The sequence below is a fragment of the Humulus lupulus genome, chromosome 6 (assembly GCF_963169125.1).
Source record: "Humulus lupulus chromosome 6, drHumLupu1.1, whole genome shotgun sequence".
NCBI classification, from domain to species: domain Eukaryota; kingdom Viridiplantae; phylum Streptophyta; class Magnoliopsida; order Rosales; family Cannabaceae; genus Humulus; species Humulus lupulus.
The window spans coordinates 28,571,056-28,593,936 of NC_084798.1; positions in this window are offsets into that span (position 1 = coordinate 28,571,056).

Below are 22,881 nucleotides of genomic sequence, written 5' to 3' on the forward strand. Positions count from 1 at the left end.
CAGAGTTTTCCGAAGTTATGGCGTGTGATTTCTTACTACGCGTGAACTCAAGTATTACTGTTAGGTGAGAATTTAGCTCGTAGGTATCTTAGGTCAAATAGACCGAATCCAAAACTCCAGGTTAACCTCACTTTTGTTATCGAAGCGAGGTTATATCCTAGGTCGCCAAATTGAAGAGAGAATGCAAAAGAAAGTGAATTAGAGAGTCTCCTTAGCACACCTCTATTTGTAACATTAGATATTTTTTTTCCTAAAGTATTTAATGCTTTATAGATTATTAACTGCTTCGTAAATGTTTTCTGGAAGCAAAGAAGTCAATATACTTGAAGACTGAAAAATAACAGGTCGGGCACATCCCTTATTCTTATATTCAAGACAATAATAAAAATATCAATGATATATCTGAGATTTATATAAGAATAAATAATTAGTCAGTTTGTCTCTTTACTTAAATATTCTACAAATAGTAAAATTAGTCTTTTTTTTTTTGTTATATTATTTTAAATAATATAATGTTAGATTAAATAATATGAAAAAATGTGATTTGTCACATCTTATAACATATTATTGAGAGTCACAAAACTAGACACATGTGTGTGCCCAAATGTAACATATTTTAGAGTTACAAAATCAGTTACAAATTTGTAACTGTCAAATATCACCCAATAATGTGTAGATTTTATGATACACAATTTGATTTGAATTCATCAAAGCCATAAGTGAAATGATTGTTAGAGACATGATTTTAACCTTCATAATGTGTACGGAGGTTACAAAGTCATGTGTGAAGATGATAGAACCGTTTGGAAAGGAAAAAGTTGAGCTTTGCTGAAATTGGAGTTGTGGCTGCGACCACTGATTATCCCTGGCCACGACCTGGGGGATAGAGGCCAGTGGCCTCGGCTTGGGGGACAAATGCCAGTGGTTGCGGCTTGGGGGACAGAGGCCAGTGGCCGTAGCCATGAACATCTCTGGTTGCGACAAAGGACGCTGACAGCCAACTCCAACTTTTTTTTTTCTATCTTGAACGGTTCTAACAACTCATGTAACTCCCAAAACTCCTTTTTAATTTCATAAACATCCAATTAAACATTGGTAACATCTATGGGGATTGGTGGAATTTGAAATTCAAAGTGTGTCTCAAAACTCTATAAATAGAAGCCTATTGCTCACTTGTAAGACATAATATTTCTATCCATTAGAGCGCTTGGTTAGAAATACACCAAAATGCTTGATTATTCCAGAGAGCTATTTCCAATATTGAGAGAATCCCTTAGTGCTTGAGATAGTGAAAAATAGGCTTTTGGACAAAGGATGTAAACCTTGTTCAAGTTGGTGATCCTCAATGCTCTTCAGTTTTGTTGTGTAAGTGAGAGTGATTTATTTCATTGTTCTTGTTGTTTATTATTTCCTCTATTGTTCATCTTGTCATCTTTCTTCTATTTCCTCTTGCTATAAGAGTTGTATCCTCTTTTACCTACTTTGTTTTACTATTTCTAGTTTATTTGTAACTTTTGTCATAGAGTTGTAATTTCTTCTATTTCATCTCCTTATTTCTATATCTACTTGTCTTTTTGCAATAGAGTTGTAAACTTTTTTAATCATCATCTTGTGTAACAACCCAAATTTACTAATAAGGCTTAAGGGTCTTGATTAGTGTGTCAAGAGGGCATAGTTGGATTATATGTGATTTAATGATTAAAAGCATGTTATACGATTATTTGAATATTCGTGATGCATGACTATGTGTATTAGTATGCATGTAGGCCCTGATTAGGTTAGAAAGGCATATTCGTAATTTTGGCCCGTTGAGGGCATAACTGTATATATTTGTGATAAATTGATGAGACCACATTATAATGTGGATATATTTGTAATCTGTGACTCGAGACGATCCTAGTGAGCGGTTCAGCGAAAAATCATGGCGGGGATTTATACCCGACTCGGGGCGAGCCTGGGGGTATTTCTGGGAATTTAGAGAATATATTGGGGTCTATTTTGATATTGGGGAATATAATTGGTGATTAGTTAGGTGCCGGGAAGTAAGCGATAAATATTAGAGATATTCGAGGAATTAGCGGGAATTGGATGTAATGACCAAAAAACGTCCTGGATAGCCAAGACCGTTACACTGTGTGTTTATAAAGGTGCAAGACTTGCTAATCAAGTCATTTAATTTGAAACGTGTCACTGAAACTACAGTTGAACTAAGGTTAAAAGATTTTGGCCTCAAAAGCTTCAATTCTTATAAACAAACATTTTCTTTACATGGGATCCCAAAAGTAGTAAAGTTAAAAGAGAGTCTACAAAATTTTAGGATAAAAGTACAGTGATTAGCCATTCTAAGACAAAACAGACATCCAATTCCTGTTAATTCCTTGAATATCTCTAATATTTACCGCTTACTTCCCGACACCTAACTAATCACCAATTATATTCCCCAATATCAAAATAGACCCCAATATATTCTCTAAATTCCCATAAATACCCCCAGGCTCGCCCCGAGCCGGGTATAAATCCCAGCCATGACTTTTTCGCTGAACCGCTCACTAGGATCGTCTCGAGTCACAGATTACAAATATATCCACATAATAATGTGGTCTCATCTATTTATCACAAATATATACAGCTATGCCCTCAACGGGCCAAAATTACGAATATGCCATTCTAAACTATTCAGGGCCTACATGCATACTAATACACATAGTCATGCATCACGAATATTCAAATAATCATATAACATGCTTTTAATCATTAAATCACATATAATCTAGCTATGCCATCCCGACACACTAATCAAGGCCCTTAAGCCTTACTAGTAAATTTGGGTTGTTACAACTATCCCCTCCTAATGAGAATTTCGTCCTCGAAATTTACCTGAATAACTCGGGATACTGATCCTGCATCGCTGTCTCAAGCTCCTAGGTCTCTTCCTCGACCCTACTATTCCTCCACAATACTTTAACAAGAGGAATTGTCTTATTCCGTAGTACTTTATCTTTTCGATCAAAGATCTGGACCGGTTGCTCCTCATAGGCCAAATATGTCTGCAACTCCAAGTCTTCATACCTTAGCACACGAGTCGCATCTGAGACGTACTTCCGGAGCATAGAAACATGGAATACGTCATGGACTCCTGACAGCGATGGTGGCAAGGCTAACCTGTAAGCCACCTGACCGATCCTTTCCAAGATTTCAAAAGGTCCAATGAACCTAGGGCTTAGCTTGCCCTTCTTTCCAAATCTCCTCACCCCTCGCAATGGTGAAACTCGGAGAAACACGTGGTCCCCAACCTGGAACTCTACGTCCCTACGCTTGGGATCAGCGTAGCTTTTCTGTCTGCTCTGAGATGCGAGCATCCTAGATCGGATCTTCTCTATAGCTTCGCTTGTCCTCTTAACCATATCTGGTCCCAAATACTTCCTCTCACCAATCTCATCCCAATGAATGAGTGATCTACACTTCCTCCCATATAACATCTCATAGGGAGCCACTCCAATCGTTGATTGGTAACTATTGTTATATGAAAATTCAATCAACGGGAGATACTTACTCCATGATCCTTCAAAGTTGATCACACACGCTCTGAGCATATCTTCCAATACCTGAATCGTCCTCTCAGACTGTCCATCAGTTTGAGGATGAAAGGCTATGCTGAACTTCAACTAAGACCCCACAGCCTTCTGCAAACCACCCCAAAACTTGGAAGTAAAGATAGGATCCCGGTATGACATTATAGACTTAGGAACCCCATGGAGACGTACGATCTCCCTCACATATAACTCAACATACTGATCCATAATATATGTCTACCTCACTGGAAGAAAATGGGCAGACTTGGTGTATCTGTCCACTATCACCCACACCGAGTCATGAAACCGTCCTGGGTAAACCTCCCACGAAATCCATCGTAATGTCCTCTCATTTCCATTCGGGAATACCCAAAGGCTGAAGCAACCCTGCTGGTCGCTTATGTCCAGCTTTCACCTGCTGACAGGTTAAACACCTGGCTACATACTCTACCACATCCTTCTTCATCTCGGGCCACCAATATAACGTCCGTAGATCCTGGTACATCTTTGTGGAACCCAGATGAAGTGAGTACGACGTCGTATGAGACTCATCCAATATCTCTCGGCAGATTCCCTCATCATTCAGAACACAAATCCGCCCCTGATAACGAAGTAAACCAACATCAGAGATAGAATAGTCCTTAGCTACTCTCGATAAGACATTCTCTCTAACCTCCTGTAACTGAGCGTCTACCAATTGCCCTTCTCTAATCTGCTCTAGCAGGGTCGACTGCAGAGTAATATTGGCCAACCGGCCCACCACCAATTCTATCCCCGCTCTGACCATCTCATCAGCTAACTCTCTTGAGATCTGGGTGGAACTATATAACTGACCTGGGCCTCTCCGGCTCAATGCATCCGCCACTACGTTGGCTTTCCCTGGATGGTAAAGAATATCACAATCATAGTCTTTCACCAACTCTAGCCAACGCCTCTGTCTCATGTTCAGGTCCTTCTGTGTAAAGAAATACTTCAGACTCTTGTGGTCAGTGTATACCTCGCACTTCTCCCCATATAGATAATGTCGCCAAATCTTCAATGCGAGTACCACCGCAGCTAACTCCAAATCATGGGTAGGATACCGCTGCTCATACTCCTTCAGCTGTCATGATGCATAACCTTCTCATTCTGCATCAACACACAGCCTAAACCCAACCTCGATGCATTGCAGTAAACAACAAACTTCCCTTCCCCTGAAGGAAGACTCAACACGGGCGCAAAATTAAGTTGTCACTTCAACTCTTGGAAACTGTCCTCACACTTGTCTGACCAGATAAACTTCAAATTCTTCTGTGTCAATTCTGTCATCGGTGCCGCTATCTTCGAGAAGCCTTCCACAAACCGTCTGTAATAACCCGCTAGACTAAGAAAACTCCGCACCTCCGAGGCATTCCTTGGCCTCGGCCAATCCCTAACTGCCTCTACCTTAGATTATTCCACCTTAATCCCATCCGCACCCACGATATGTCCAAGGAATGTCACTTCTGGTAGCCAAAATTCACATTTCTTAAACTTGGCGTACAACTGATGCTCCCTCAATCTCTGCAGAACCTGTCGAAGATGAATCTCGTGCTCCGCCTCTGAACTGGAGTACACTAAGATGTCGTCGATGAAGACAATAAGAAACTGATCCAAAAAGTCTTTGAACACCCTGTTCATTAGGTCCATAAAGGCTGCTGGGGCATTGGTCAAACCAAACGACATGACCATAAACTCATAGTGCCCATACCTCGTTTGGAAGGCCGTCTTTGGTATGTCCTCGTCCTTGATCCTCAGCTGGTGATAACCAGATCGAAGATCAATTTTCGAGAACATCGTCTTACCCTGCAGCTAATCAAATAAGTCGTCAATCCTTGGTAGGGGATACTTATTCTTGATAGTCAACTTGTTCAATTCTTTGTAGTCTATGCACATTCTCAAAGTCCCATCCTTCTTCTTCCTGCAGTCAATAGTAGCTCCATACCTAACCAACCAATCCATACCTAAAATCATATCAAAGTCCTCCATACTCAACTCAATCAAGTCTACTGACAACTCTCTACCATCAACTATCACTGGCAGTGCTCTAATCCACCTCCTAGATACTACCAGTTCCCCTGTAGGCAAAATAGTCCCAAACCCTGAAGTACAATACTCACTAGGTCTACACAGTCTATCAATACAGTAAAAGGAGTGCTAGCGCTAGAAAGCTGACCTGTCACTACTTAGGGACTAGCCTCGGCCTCCGCCTGGGTCAAGGTGAACACTCGTGCTGGAGTTAAGCTGTCCACCTTCCGCGCATCTCCTTTCTTCATTGTCGGGCAATCTTTCTTGAGGTGTCCCACCACCCCGCACACATAATAGGCCTTAGCCCAATGCTCTGGCGATGCTCCTTTAGCGTCTTCAAGCCTCTTCTTCAGGGTGTCCTTAAGAGTTTTATTCACGGCCTCGACCTGCCCGTTTGCTTGGGGATGCGCAACTGATGAAAAGCTTTTAATAATTCCATGCCTTTCGCATAAGTCGGTGAATAAGTCGCTGTCAAATTAGGTTTCGTTGTCTGAAACGATCTTTCGGGGCAAACCATACCGGCAAACAATGTTCTTGATGACAAAGTCAAGAACTTTCTTGGTCGTTATGGTAGCGAGTGGTTCAGCTTCGGCCCATTTGGTGAAGTAGTCGACTGCCACAACTGCGTATTTTACTCCACCTTTTCCTGTGGGTAGGGACCCAATCAAATCTATCCCCCATACCGCAAAAGGCCACGGACTTTGCATCTGTTTCAATTCGTTTGGAGCTGCTCGTGGAATTTTGGAGAACCTTTGACATTTATCGCATCTTCGTACAAACTCCATTGAATCTTCGTTCATAGTTGGCCAGAAGTAGCCTTGCCTTAGAATTTTCTTTGCCAAACTCTGCCCCCCAGCGTGATCCCCGCAGAAGCCTTCATGCACCTCCTTCATGAGTTCCTTAGCTTTTTCTGGCGTAACACATCTGAGCAGTGGCATTGAATATCCTCTCCAGTACATAATACCATCGACCAGTATGTACCTAGCGGCCTGCCTTTGTAGAGTTCTGGCTTTGTTTCTATCTGTTGGTAGCACACCGTTTGTCAGATACTCCAAGTAAGGTGCCATCCATGTATCCTCCATTCGAATTTCCATATTGGTCTCAACTGCTTGTATGCTTGGCTCATTCAATCTTTCTACTAGCACAATGTTCAAAGTGTCAGCATCCTTCGCGCTCGCGAGTTTGGCTAAGGCGTCTGCGTTTGAATTTTGATCCCGCGGAATTTGCTGGATGGTATACTTCGTGAACTGGGCCAGCAGGTCTTTAGTCTTATTCAAGTAGGCCACCATTTTTAAGCCTCGCGCTTGATATTCCCCTAGAACTTGATTCACCACTAGCTATGAGTCACTGTAAATATCGAGCGTCTTTATGCTCATGTCTATTGCCATTCTCAATCCAGCGAGGAGTGCTTCGTATTCGGCTTCATTATTTGATGCGGTGAAGTCAAACTTGATGGCGCAGTGAAATCGATGCTTTTCCGGCGTTATCAATATCACTCCCGCTCCAGCGTGGGATTCGTTGGATGAACCATCCGTGAATAACTTCCACGAAGGAGCTTTCTCTTGAGGCTCAGGTGCACTAGGCGGCTCGTACTGCTCGCTGTCTGGGAGTTCTGTGAACTCTGCAATAAGATCAGCCAAGACTTGGCCCTTTACTACTGCTCGTGGCGAATATGTGATCTCGAACTGACCTAGTTCGACTGCCCATTTTAATAATCGCCTAGCCGCCTCCGGTTTTTGAAGGACTTGTCGAAGGGGCTGGTCGGTTAAAACTGTGATAGGATGGGCTTGGAAGTAAGGGCGCAGCTTCCTTGAGGCTAGGATTAATCAATATGCTAACCTTTCAATGGGTGGGTATCTCAGTTCTGCCCCGATCAGCCTCTTGCTAACATAGTAGACCGCTTTTTGTACGCCTTCTTCCTCTCGTACTAGTACCGCGCTAGCAGCAACTTCAGTAATCGCCAGGTAAATAAACAAAGTTTCTCCTTCGATTGGCTTTGATAAGATGGGAGGCTGTGCCATATGAGCTTTCAAGGCCGGGAAAGCTTGCTCGCAGTCTCCTGTCCATTCAAACTTCTTATTGCCCCTAAGCAGATTGAAAAAAGGGACACACTTGTCTGTCGATTTCGAAATAAATCTGCTTAGGGCTGCGATTCTCCCGGTTAAACTTTGTACATCTTTGATCCTTTCTGGCGACTTCATATCGATCAGGGCTTTTATCTTGTCGGGGTTGGCCTCGATTCCTCTTGAGTTTACAATGAACCCCAAAAACTTCCCTGATCCAACTCCGAAGGAACATTTGAGGGGATTTAACTTCATCTGGTATTCGTTCAATACATCAAAACATTCTTGTAAATCCTTCACATGTCCTTCTGCCTTCTTAGACTTTACCAGCATGTCGTCCACGTATACCTCCATGTTTACTCCGATCAGCTCCTTAAACATGTGGTTGACTAGCCACTGGTAAGTCGCACCTGCGTTTTTCAGTCCGAAGGGCATTACTTTGTAACAGTGTAAGCCCGTATCGGTCCGAAAGCTGGTGTGATCCTCGTCAGGGGGATGCATGCTAATCTGATTGTGGCTCAAATATGCATCCATGAACGAGAGGATCTCGTGTCCTGCAGTAGCATCGACCAGCTGGTCGATTCTTGGGAGTGGGAAGCAATCCTTTGGGTAGGCTTTATTGAGATCTTTAAAATCCACGCATGTTCGCCATTCGCCGTTAGGCTTGGGAACCAGCACTGGATTGGAGACCCACGATGGATAAAATGCCACCCTGATGAACACATTCTCCTTTAATCTTTCGACTTCTTCTTTTAAGGCTCTCGACCGATCTTTATCGAGCAGCCTTCTTTTCTGCTGCACGGGTGGAAAAGTCTTATCTATATTCAGGACATGGCCGATAACTGCAGGGTCTATCCCAGCCATGTCTTTGTGAGACCAGGCAAAAACCTCCTGGTTCTTCCGCAAAAATTCCACCAGTGCGTGCTTCGTGGTTGGTTCTAGGTTTTTCCCGACCTTTACGACTCTGGTCGGGTCTTTTTCAACGAGTTGGACCTCTTCCAGGTCCTCGACGGGTCCAACGTTTTCTTCAAAATTCCCAAAGCGAGGATCTAGATCTCTATCCTCACTTTGGGCAACACCCTATTTGGTGACTTCATCACCGGATTGGGCTTGTGCATCAATTGCCATTTGCAACCTATCTGAGGTAGTGCTCTTTGATGTTCCCTTCTTCGCCTTCGTGATTGAGGCGTTGTAGTACTCTCTGGCTTCCCTCTGGTTCCCCAACACGCGTCCTACCCCTGCGTCTGCTGGGAACTTCATGGCTAAGTGCCACATAGAGATGACGGCCCATAGATCAACCAGTATAGGCCTTCCAATGACGGCATTGTACGCCGAAGGAAAATCGACTACTACAAAAGTAGCGAGTAATGTCCTGGTAACAGGCGCTATACCTGTCGTCACTGGCAGTCTGATCGATCCGGCGGGGGCGAGTCCCTCACCAGAGAAACCGTATATTGTTTGGTTGCAAGGCTCCAGGTCTTTAACGGACAACTTCATGCGTTCCAGCGAAGACTTATACAGGATATTCACCGAGCTTCCTGTATCGACCAGCACTCTCTTTACCATCATGTTGGCCATTTGGATATCCACGACCAGCGGATTGGAATGTGGGAACCGGACATGCTGGGCATCGCTATCAGAGAAGGTTATTTCGCCCTTTTCTGAGCGAGCCTTTTTTGGCGCACGGTCCTCCACAGTCATCATCTCGATGTCCTGGTCGTGGCGCAGAGTCCGAGCGTATCATTCCCTGGCCTTTCCGCTATTTCCCGTGAGGTGCGGGCCTCCACAAATGGTTAACAGGGTGCCAGTCACGGGGGCAGGCTGCAAAGGTGGCGAGCGTTGGCGCGTAGGCGCCTGCTCGTTGCTACCCGGAGCTTCTCGTTGGGAATTTCCCGAGGCGCGTACGTATCTTCTCAAGTGTCCTTGTCTAATAAGGAACTCAATTTCATCCTTCAGCTGGTTGCATTCATTGGTGTCATGCCCATAGTCGTTATGATAATGACAGAACTTGGTAGTGTCTCTTTTCGAAATATCCTTTCGAATGGGGCCAGGTTTCTTATAAGGCACACTGGAACTCGTGGCCTGATAAACCTCTCCCCGAGACTCGACAAGGGCAGTGTAGTTAGTGAACCGAGGTTCATAACGGTTACCCTTGGCTCGTTTGTTGTCGGAGGTGGAGGCTCATTGTGTGGCCGTTTTCCACCATTCTTGCCATTGCCGTTACCGTTCCCGTTGTCTTTGCCATTGCCGTTAGGTTTGGACTCATTGGCGGCTTTGGCGGGCTCGGCTGATTTCTTTTCCTTGCCCGAGGGCTTTCCATCGTCGGCAATGGCATCTTCGAGCTTGATGTACCGATCAGCCCGGTCCAAGAATTCCTGGGTAGTTCTAACTCCATCTTTGTGGAGGCTCTTCCAGAGGGGGGAGCGACGCTTAACCCCTGCGGTTATGGCCATCATTTTGCCTTCGTCCCCCACTATTTTTCCTCCAGCTGCTGCTCGCATAAAGCGCTGGATGTAGTCTTTCAGCGATTCTCCATCCTGCTGGCGAATTTCAACCAGCTGGTTTGCCTCGGTCGGATGCACACGACTTGCATAAAACTGTCCGTAAAACTCCCTTACGAACATCTCCCAGGAAACTATGCTTGCAGGAGGGAACTTAAAAAACCACTCCTGCGCGGCTTCAGAAAGTGTTGTAGGGAAGATCTTGCACCGAGCGTCTTCGGACACTTTCTGAATGTCAATCTGTATCTCAAACTTATTGACATGAGACACCGGGTCACCGTACCCATCAAAGTTTGGTAGTGTAGGCATTTTAAACTTGCTAGGAGTCTCTGCCATAGCTATCCTCTGGACGAAAGGAGTTCCTTTCCTCCTATCGTGGTCGATTTAAGATGTTCTTCCCCCGACCAGCTGTTGTACTGCCTGGTTGAGGGCATCTATCTGGGCCTGTACAGCGACAGGAATCGATGTGGCCTCTGTTGCTGGGGGGATGTTCTCGCCATGCCGCTCGCGGTGATCGTTGAGTACATCTCTCAAATCCTCGTCTCTTCTCCGCTGCTCGCTACCCCCGAGCCGGTTGAAGACGTTATTTTTCCTGGGTTGCCCCCCAGCGTCCCGTCTATTGGGTTGGTTATCTTGAGGTATCTGGCTCCTGCCTCCACCTTTTTCTTCATTCCTCCGACCGACATTTCCCTTGCCTGAGTCGGCCTTATTATATCCATGACCATCTCTGAATCTTGATTGGCTATGGTGGGATCGACTGTTCCCTTGATTTCCCTCCCTGGCTGAAGCGTTTCGAGCGTTAGAGGGTGGCCTGCGTTGGTCGTTGTGTCCCCGTGCATTATCATGCCGTGGGGGACCCCGTGCATTAGCTAGTGTTACACTCAACATAATACTCTTACTTTGATTCACAAAAAGTCCAAATTATCGATGCCACTTGTTGAGTGTAATTTCCTGCCTTTTTTTAATTATTAATATTTATTATTGTTAAGTTTAATTTCTTGAAATGCTTAAATGCCCATTTCAACCAATAATAGAAAAGATAATTAATGATAAAATGTTATTTGGACTAAACCTTCCAAATATTCAAGTTACAAAAACAAAAACAAAAAGGATCAAAAGTGGGAACCACGTAACTTCTTTTACTATTATACCTCTAATTACTGCTTAATTATTTTATTTTAGTTTTAAAAATTTAAGTACTTTTCTGGTGACCCACCCGCTTATCATTTTTTGTCATCAAATCATTTAAAAATAAAAACAAAAATAAAAATAGATAATGTATAATAATAATAATAATAATATTATTATTATTAATAATTAGCTGTCAGGACGAAGCACGTGAGAATTGGAATGAAAATTGACGCGGAATTCGAATTTGATGTTTTCATATTAGACTCTAATTTGCCACATTCAATTGTGAAATAATGACTTGATACAAGTAGGAGGGGCTGAGCCCTTTTTCTTTTTCTTCTTATTTCTAATTTGCTATTACTATTTTTTTTAAAATATAGCCTAATAAATTACGATATTAAATCAAACATCACATATATCTATATTCTTTTTATTGGTAAATATATAAACATATTTGTATATAAGAAAAGAAATACAATTTTGTACATATACTTAAAAAAAAAAAAAAAAAACAATCACATTGAAAAGCAACAACTCACTTCTCATGGCTCTTGATAACTGATCACATCTTAATTCTCATTTTCTTAACTTTCTATTGGGTTGTAACAAGATACGTTAGGGATAAGATAGTTATTAAATAATATAATCTAAGATTACAAATCTTTTTTATAACACAAATAACTTATTATAACTATTAGAAATAAAGAGTTGCTATTTTATTTTTTTTATAATATTAATTGACAATTTTATAAAAGAGTGAGAACAAAAATATTATAAATTAAGTACTTATCTCGCTTTTCTACACCCATACAATATAAGAAAGGACGAGACTTGAAACTAAAATTAAAAAATAATCTAAATAATACAAACCCATAGAAATATTTCAACTTCTTATCATGATTCTTCACACCCATACAATAGGAAAAAAAGCCAAGTCTTGAAAAAAAAAACTATAGAAATATTATAACTATTATTTCTGCTTTTTCATACTCATATAATAGAAGAAGAGATCCCTGAGCCCTGAAATTAAAATAAAAAAAAAGTTAGAAATATTATAAATACTTATTATGCTTCATCACACCAATATAATGAAAGAAAAAACAAGCCTAACATATATAGGAAAGTATAGAAGGCAAATTAGAAAGACGTATTTGTAAGAAAAAGAAAAAAAAGAAGCAAATATAACTTACATATACATAGTGAAGAGGCTCCTTATACTTATACATAAAGAGAATAAGGATGATCAAGTAGTAGTAGTAGTAGTTTTTTTGTTTTCTTTGGTTTTTCTGTGTTTGTTTCCGCCAAATATTTCCTGTGAGGTCCGGCGTTCAACAATAGTTGTAGGTTGAGAGCCTTGCTTTTCGCTATGGCTTGCTTCATCATCGGTTGTTCTTCTAACTCCAAGAATTTCTTGAAAAGAATAAGAAGGAAAATTATTAGATGAATTCTCCATTTAACTCCTTAAGTTGTGAAGAGAATGCGATATGCAAAGGGGTGTGGAGAGAATGAGATATGCAAAGGCTGAATTTATAGTACTTTACAGAGATTATTAAAATAAATTATAATTAATCTTTGGCGATTAGTCAAAACTAGTAAACATAATATAGAGCCTTACTACTCGGCCCATTAGAATTTCTTGCCCAGCCCATATGGTCCTACTTTTGCAGAAGTTTCTGTTTTAGAGTAACTTTAGTAGATGTTGTCAGAATTCAAAAGATTTAAAAATAATTTAAGAAGATAATAATAAATTTACACATGGAACTCTTAGAAGCACGTGCATATGCATGTATTGTAATGTGGTATAATAGTCAATAGTTTTGGTTTAAGCACATACATATTTAGAATTTAGTCGATATAAAATCGTGTTCCATCATATCAAACTTTTATTTTGCGCCTTAGGTACTATTTTATTGCATTTTTATTTATTAATGAAATGAAATTATTGGAGATCATATTCATAGTCCAAGGCAAACTCATATAGTGTTTGAATGAAGATAAAGTATTCAAGTCCGCAAGCCTTATATACATGTACCCCGCTATTGCCATTCTATTTTGACTTTTTCTATTATGTATACTTTGGACTTGTTAATTAAGTTAACCACATCTTCAACAAGTCTTTCACGCCTTTAGAACAATTTGTTGTATACATTTTTCAAATTAAAAATCATGTGTTTGATAATCTAAATTAAGAATTTTACAAAGGATAAACAATATTCCCCAGCTTAAGGCACTATTGTTAAAATTATTATATGGACTAATATAATTATTAATATTATTCTTTAATATATTATTAATAAGTTCTATGATCTAAATTATCTTACTTTTTACACTTATTTTGCACTTAAAGTGTTCATTTTCCTTTAAAATATGTTTTAATCGAGGAATCATTTGAACTTGCAATAAATTAAATGTCATATTTTTCAATATAAAATTATATAAATAACATAAAAGTTAAAAAATTTACAAAACAAAATATACTAAAAGTGCTGTGTGTCATAACACATAGGAAGACTCTAATTATTCATCACCATGTGGTTCTGATTGTTTCATTTCTGTTCTTCAATTAAATATATTAATATATATTTTATTATTCTCCGCTATATTATTTATAACAATCTTAAAGCAAATTTAACAAATTCAGAGAAGACGAACATATTGATGGGTGGAAAATATTTCAGATTTTTTTTGTTTTGCCATTCAATCAATGTTGATTAGATTTCTTTATATATATTTGCACTATCTTTTTACATTGCTGATTTTGTTTATGTATGTATATCTTGTCTATTATATATTTGCACTGTTTTCTGGCAAGGTTAATAATTTTAATTTTGATATTTACAATACATTGTATATATTCAGTTTATTTGCCACATTTATTAATCTTGCATATTTTGATTAACATGTACAATATATATACATAATATATGTATTTTATTCACTTATTTCATTATTTTATGCATGTTAATTAATAATATATATATATATGGAAACATGTATACTTAGTATGTATAATTCTTTATTTTTTTCAACTCAATGACATCGATTATTTAGTATGTTTAGTATTTGATTTTTTATATTGGTATGCATAAGTGTATTTATATTTTTTTTTGTACTCGTTTTTTTGTACATATATATTTCTTGGTATACATATATATATATACCTTATATATACGCATAAAATTATATATATATATATATGTATATGTATATAATGAATATATATTTCTTGGTATACATATATATACCTTATATAGAAATACAATCATATATATATATGTATATAATTAAATTTTTTTAATGCATATTATTACTACCATTACCAACATATGTGAGTTATTGATTTATTTTGTCTTACGAAATATAAATTTTAGTTAATAAACACGTTAATTTATTTATTCTATTGCCATTCTGCATTAAACTAATTCTGTTACGCGAATTATGATACAAATATTGATATATTTGAAATTCTATAAGCCATTCTAATACATTATACACATATGCATGAAATTCTATATGTACAGTTACATATATATATATGTTCACACACACATATATATATATATATATATTTGTTCGTTGCCTTAAACTGCAATATCCATGTATTTATATTTGTTTATATATTAAATATATTATGCCAGCTATATTTACATATTATGTTTAATGAGTATGTAGTTTCCATATGCAAATTTATATTGTTTTACGATATAAATTTATATGTACTTATTTCTCCAAGTATTATGTAACCGTTCAGATATGGGTGAAAATATGGATGTTATTCCTACAGAAAGCACTGGTGGATCTCCCCGAACTCCGGATTCGAACACAAAGAACCAATCCTCAATGGACCAACCTATGCAAGTTTCGATTCCAACGGTTCCTGTGAACCACAATGAGAAACCAGAACAATTTACTGGTGTGAATTTTAAGACCTGGCAGCAGAAAATGCTATTCTACTTAGCAACATTGAATTTTGTGAGATTCTTGAAAGAGGATCCTCCCACTGTTGGAGAGGACGAAGTAGATGTGCAAACTCAACATGCAGTTGAGGCATGGAAGCATGTTGAATTCCTTTGTAGGAATTACATTTTGAATGGCTTGTCTGACTCGCTATATAGTGTGTACAGTGTGAAGAAAACGATTAAGGAATTGTGGGAGTCTTTGGATCGCAAGTACAAAGCCGAAGACGCTGGAGTCAAGAAATTCTTGGTTAGCCAATGCTTGAACTTCAAGATGGTGGATTCCAAAAATGTGATAAGGCAAGTGCAAGATCTTCAATTGATTATCCATGGAATACATGCTGAAGGGATGGTCTTGAGTGAGTCTTTCCAAGTAGCCGCTATTATAGAGAAGCTACCCCTGCATGGCTAGACTTCAAAAATTATCTGAAGCACAAGCAAAAGGAAATGAGTGTTGACGATCTCATTCGCAGACTTCGCATTGAAGAGGATAACAAAAGTGCTGAGAAGCGATCCTCAAATCCCAATGCTGCCAAGGCTAATATGGTGGAGCATGACAAAGGGTCCAAGGGGAAGAAGCCTAAGGCCAAGCCATGGTCCAAACTAGGAGCAAAAGGTGGAGTTTCAAAGAAGACAAAATTCCAAGGGAAGTGCTTTAACTACAACAAGACGGGACATAAATCGTCAGATTGTAGACTACCGAAAAAGAAAGGAAATGAGGCTAATGTTGTGGAAGCCATGTCCCAAGAGATCGCTGACCTAGACCTATGTGCTGTGATCTCTGAAATAAACCTGGTGGATGCTAATCCAAATGAATGGTGGCTTGATACTGGAGCTACTCGTCATGTCTGTGCGAACAAATCTGCCTTCTCCGACCTTACTTTGGTGGAAAATGGGGATAAGATGTACATGGGCAACTCAGCAACCTCTGAGATAAAGGTACTGTGTACTTGAAGATGACGTCTGGAAAGAGTGTCAACAGGGCCGGCCCTGGGCATAGGCGGGCTAGGCCTGTGCCTAGGGCTCACCCCTACCCAGGGCCCAAAAATATCATGTAAACTCTTAAGTGTGTTCAAAGAAAAAAAAAATTTAAATAAGGCCCGCCCAGCAACCTTTCACTCTCAATTCACTTCCTTTCAAAAAAAAAAAAAAAACTCAAACTCCCATTTCAATTTTTCCCACCTACCTTCCCTAACCCTAAGAGTTCTCTCTCCTCTCTATACTCTAGTCTCTCCAAAACCACCATTATAATTTACAATTTTACCAACTATCCTCTTCAATTCTCATCACTCATCAATCATCATATTAATATACAATATTCAAAGAAAAAAGCAATCTAGTCCTTGCTCAAATCTTATCTCCGTTCAACCATGTCTCAAGAAAGATTAAGTGGTTTAGCTATGTTATCCATTGAAAAGGATATAGTTGCAAAACTTGATTATGCAAATTTAATTAATACTTTTGCATCTAAAAATGCAAGACGTATAATATTTAAGTAATATATTGAAATTTATAAGTTTATGTAATGAATTATTGGTTTGGAATGTATTTATATTACTAAATATTAGTTTAATTTTATTTAAAATTACATAAAAAAAATTATATATACAAAAGGGCCCATTTTTTTCAAATTTATTAAAACCGTCTTAGGCCCACTTTTTTTCAGGGCCCGCCCTGAGTGTCAAGCTACATAATGTGCTATATGTGCCTGACATTCGTAGGAATCTGATCTCTGGAACGTTGCTGAGCGTACACAGATTCAAGATGGTTTTTGAGTCCCAGAAAATTGTACTGACTAAAGCTGGTGTTCCTATTGGGAAGGTTATGTGAAAGAGGTAATGTGGAAGATGAATGTAATGGTTGTTAAACCAAAGACTATTAATAATAATAATACTACTACTTCTTCCATTTACTTGCTTGAGTCTTCCAATTTATGGCATGATAGACTAGGTCATGTTAATTATGATACTTTGCGTAGACCAATTAACTTGAATCGCATACCCACGTTTAATATTGATTCCAAACATAAGTGTGAAACGTATGTAGAGGCAAAACTAACCAGGTCATCGTTCCAAACGGTTGAAAGAAACACTGAACCCCTTGATTTAATTCACAGTGACATTTGTGATTTAAAGTTTGCTCAAACAAGAAGAGGTAACAAGTATTTTATTACTTTCATTGATAATAGTACAAAGTATTGTTATGTATACTTGCTAAAAAGAAAGGATGAAGCTATAGAGAAATTTACTCTCGATAACTAAAAAAAAAAGTAATAACCATTAACCAGTTATTAACATTTGAAGGGTCTACAATACAGCAACAAACTAATAGTTTCATCGCCCAAGAACCACCCTAAATCTAAAAACGTAATATCTAGTTATTAACATTGCTCAAACAAACCAAAATTTTTTATGAGAGAGTACGCAGTGATAACGAAGTTGGTAACCTGAAACCACTTTGAAACTTAAAATACTAGTAACTAGTTACTAAACTATTAAAACCAACAAATACTAGTTGAATTGGTAAGCAAAAACCACATAGTTACTGAAAAAGTAATAAGAATATTACTAATATTCCTAAAAATTAACCCAAAAAAAGTGTATCATAGAAAAGAAAAGGAGTAGGTTTTATAATAGCAACCAATTACTAACTAAAAAAATAGTAATCAAATACTAACATTTCCAAAAAGAAACAAGAGTGTGTACTAGAGAAAATCCATAAGCAATCAAAACTAACAATAATAGTAATCACATATTAATATTGCTAAACAAAATCGAATTGCCAATTACTACAATCAATAACCAATAGCTATGCAAAAACTAATAACCAGACAATAATTGAATCATAAGAAAGAATTTACTAAAATTTCTTAACAGAACCAAACAGTGTTCGCTAAAACTAAAAACAACAACAACAAAAATAATAATAAAAATTAGTAACAAGTTATTGCTAAAGAAAACCTTGACATCTCATTAATGGTGGAAAAATATAGGAAAAAAGACAATATAAAATTAAATAGTAAGTTTGAAGACATGATTAACATAAAAAACTAAAAATAACTATTAAAGAACATAAAAAATTATAATAAGCACGAAAAATAATTTTTGAAAATAGAAAAAAAAATAAATTAAAAAAAAACTAATAATTGAAACATACAACTTCTAAAAAGGTATTTTAAAAATATTATCACACAAATCACTCTATTTAGAAAACAATTAATTAGAAAAATCCTACCTTTTGTGTTACACTTGTAAAGTTAAAAATTTGTCGCATTTATAACTTCAATGTGAAAATTGTATGGTTTTAATAACATTTTATTCAATTGTTATCTTTTAAATTTTTTTTAAATAATTAGTAGTAATATATTAAAACTTATCATATAAATTCATTAGAAAAATACCATTATTTTATATTGTTTGAACTTTTAGCATTCAACAATTTAAATTTTGCCAAAGTTAAGCAGCAAATATTGATTATTATTGTTTTTGGGAGGGAATCAATATTGAAAAGTTGATCCTTCAGCAATTCATGATTCTTGGGCTTATCTTTTGATAAAAATAAAACATAAAAAATTGATAAATTTAGGAAATTAGCAGTGAAAATACCAAATCTTTCAAAAGAACTACAATTAAATACTATAACAAAAAATTCGGGGGCAAAAATGCCAAACGTCACATTTAGGGTGAAAACATTAGTACCAAACCATTAAGTGAATTTTTATTTATGATAACTTAGCGACATAAATGCCAAATCTTTGAAAATACTTATATACTAGATCTTAATTTATTAAATTATCTTTATTTAAAAAAATATGTTTTTTTATATTTCAAATTTTATTTTATTAAAAGTACCTTATAAATTATAAAAATCTAAAAAAAAAACTAAACTTAAAAATATTCATTAATTAAATAGTACTTTACAAAAATAAGTGAAAAAACAAGTTACTTTCTATATTTATGGGCATAAAACTTATGCCACAAAATAAGGCAACTATAGCAAAAAAAAGTTTAAAATTTGAGAATCCCCACAAAATACTATAAATAAAATACCATAAACAAAAATACACACTCTCTTTCTTTCCTCTCTCCGTCAAGTATCTTTCACTCTCTCTCTCTCACCATTTTCTCTCAAAACAATGACAGTCAATCATTTTATCTCACAAAACTGGGAGCTCTCTCACACCGACAGCAAAAAATGCAGTCACTGCCGACACCATCATTGGTTTGTTTTCTTCTTCTTCTCCACAATCTTCTTCTTTTTCTTCTTAATCTTCTTGGTTGTTTCAAATCTATTTTTTTTTTCTTTCCAAATCTGTCTAAGTAGCAAGTTACTATCACGATCTAGTTTTGTTTGTAGATCTAAGTTTTTGTAGACCTAGTTGTAACTGGTTATCTTATTCGATTTCCTTCTTAATGGTTGTTTTTAAATCAGATTTTGTTTTTAAGATCTGATTCACTTTTTAAAACTACATAAGTAACCAGTTGCCTTCTTTGATCTTCTTCTTATTCTTCTTGGTTATTTTCATATCTGATTTTTCTTTTCAGTAGTTTTTTTTTTTTAAGATTTAGCTAAATAACATGTTACCATTCAATTGTTATTTTGATAAGGATAACCAATTATCACCTTCTTCTTCTACTACTTCTTAGATCAATTTTTGTTTTGTCATGTTTTTTTTTCTGGGTTTGGTAGCAACCAATTATCAATCAGTTGTTATTTTGATAGGGGTAACCGGTTACCACTTTCTTATTCTACTTATCATATATGTTTTTTCTTTTTTCTTTTTCATAACTAATTTTTTGTTTCTAAATTTTGTTTAGTAACAGATGAGGAGTGAGCTAGGGGGACTACTTGGGGTGGCAGTGGTGGCCATGCATGTCCCCCTAACTTTTTTTTTTTAAATGATTATATATTAATGAAATTGAAAATTTGAAATCATAGTAGAAAGGATGGACTATGATCATGTTAATAAAGTAATATTCATATATGCTGCCAATATTATAAACTAGTAAATTTATTTGGAAGCTTATAATTTGAGACAATTAATTAAGGAACTAGAAACAAAAACTTCGACCGGCATATATTTTGGTGGTCATTCGTATACGTGCATGAAAAGCAAAAGAAGTTTTAGAAAACAAAACGTAGTTTAATTATATCTATATTTATTGATGATTAAAACTAATATTTTGAGATCATATCATACTAAGCATGATGGTGGCGATGAGATGTGTCACTCTAAAATTCTTCAAAATACTCTTTCTATTTTTTTTTCATAAAATTTTAAATTTTTTTTTCAAAGCACTCTTTATATTAATATAAAGGAAAGCCTCAAAATAATGTTACAAAGCCTTTGTTACAAATGAGAAATCATCTAATCAAGTGGGAGAATATTATATTATTTATTTTATAAAATAATATAATGTTGATTATTATATGAGTATGGCAAAACATTATTTTATCAATTCGTAACATACAAAAGTTATATATAAATCTGGTTACTGATGTGTAACTCTCAAAATATCACAATGATCAATATGTAAATGTATTTACATATTCTTGATTTTATTTTCATGTGCTATAATGTTTTGTATCTGTTATGGATGTTATTTTGACAGCCAATAAGTCTTTGGAAATTACAAAATTGCATGGGAGGAGAGTTGGGGCGTTTTGACAGCTTGTAACCAAAGTTGTTACTTAGGGTTACAAATCAGTAACCTGATCGTTTTAGTTTTGAAGCATAGTTTTTATGTTTAGAAAGTAGTAACTCTCCAAGTAACTCCAAAATCATCCCTTTAATTCCATAAAAACCCAATTTATTATTAGTAACAGCCAAGGGGTTAGTGGAATTTGAAAATCAAATGGTAATCCAAAACTCTATAAATAAAGACCATTTGGTTACTTATGAATATGATTTTTTTCCCATCCATTTTAGCACTTGGCTAGAAAATAAAAGGCTTGATGATTCTAGATAATTATTTCCTAAACTTGAGAGTACCTTAATGTTAAGAGAATAAAGGAAATAAGTTTTTGGACAAAGGTTTCGAACTTTGTTCAAATTTAGTAATTCCCAACTACTCTTCACTTAATGTTGTGTAAGTGAGAGAGATTTTTCTTTTTAATTCTTGTTATTTTATTTGTAACTTTTTCTTTAAGTTTGTATTCATCTTCTCATCTTCTTCTATATGTGTTGTCCATATTTATTTATATTGTAAGCATAGTATAGTAATTTTATTTTAACAATCATCTTATCTAATTGTATTTCTTATACAGAATTGTAATATTAGTTTTTATTATATTCCTCAGTTGGACTCAACTCCACCTGCACCTCTCCCTCTAATCACCAACTTTCTTCTCCTCTCTTTCCCATAAAACAAGAAAAGTGAGTCTGAAATAATTATGAAGCCCAAAAGGTTAAGACATTTTGTAAGTTTTTGGCATAGTATTGATTGAGTTCAATTAGTATTATTTGTTTTTGTTTGAAAAGGGTAGGAAAGAACTGTCATATGGTGGTGGACGATATTCAAGCACCACCGTTTCTTAGAACTTTTTTCTTTCTTTCACGAATTCCCAGCCCATTTTGTAAATAGAAAAAAAAAGACCACTCACTTTATTTCATATTAAAAATATTACCAAAAAAATTGATTTTTTTTAATAGTCGGATAAGTTATAACTTCAACTTTTTTTTATATGAAAATATACATTATTATAGCAGATCTCTTATTAATTTTTTTTAAATTGAATAATTTAATGTGCCAAAAATATAATTCAAATAACATTTTACATGTGCAAAAAATGCACGAGTACAAAAGGTATACACAATCAAAGAAATATATAAATGGAAACTGTAAATTTTTTTTTTTTGGAATTGCTGTAAGTACCTTACTAAGTATTAGGAAATTAGTGAAACATATTAATATATATGGCCAAATTTATGTTTTGAGCAAGTTAGGGCCAAAGGTATACACAATCAAAGAAGTGGTTTCAACCTAACTTTGTGGAATGGAATGTGGATAAAGGTCAAATTATTAAATGTTGCATAGAATTTCATAACTTTGAAAACATTTTATAATATGCCAATAATATAGGACAAGGATTAGTAAATATATCACATTAATAAAAGTCAAATTGATAAAGGCTTTCTTGATTTAACTATAATATATAAAAATAAATAAACGACATCACAAAAGATGTGTGTAGTTATAATTTTCTTTAAATCTTTAAAGCCTAATAAACATACTCTTTTCTTATCAAAGTTCATATAATATAGAACAGCTATAGTTTTTAGCACATACCATGAGCAATAGGAAGAAAACTTTACGTAATATGGGGATTTTAAAAAAAATAAAATGTCCATTTAACTTTTATTTTTACATTTTTAATTTTATTTTTATGGTACAATGTCCTGTGATGTCAAGTTTCAACCATGAAAAACAAGGAGAGTAAAGAAAAAAGAGAGAAGAAGAGGAAGGTTTCATTCGCAGACAAGATTCTTCACTCTTATAATAAGTACTATTTGGACAGATGTTTTCTAGCCCATTTAATACATGGGGCCCATTAAATTTCTTGCCATTTTAAAAAAAATATATACTTCTTTTTTGTTTATAAAATATTTTTG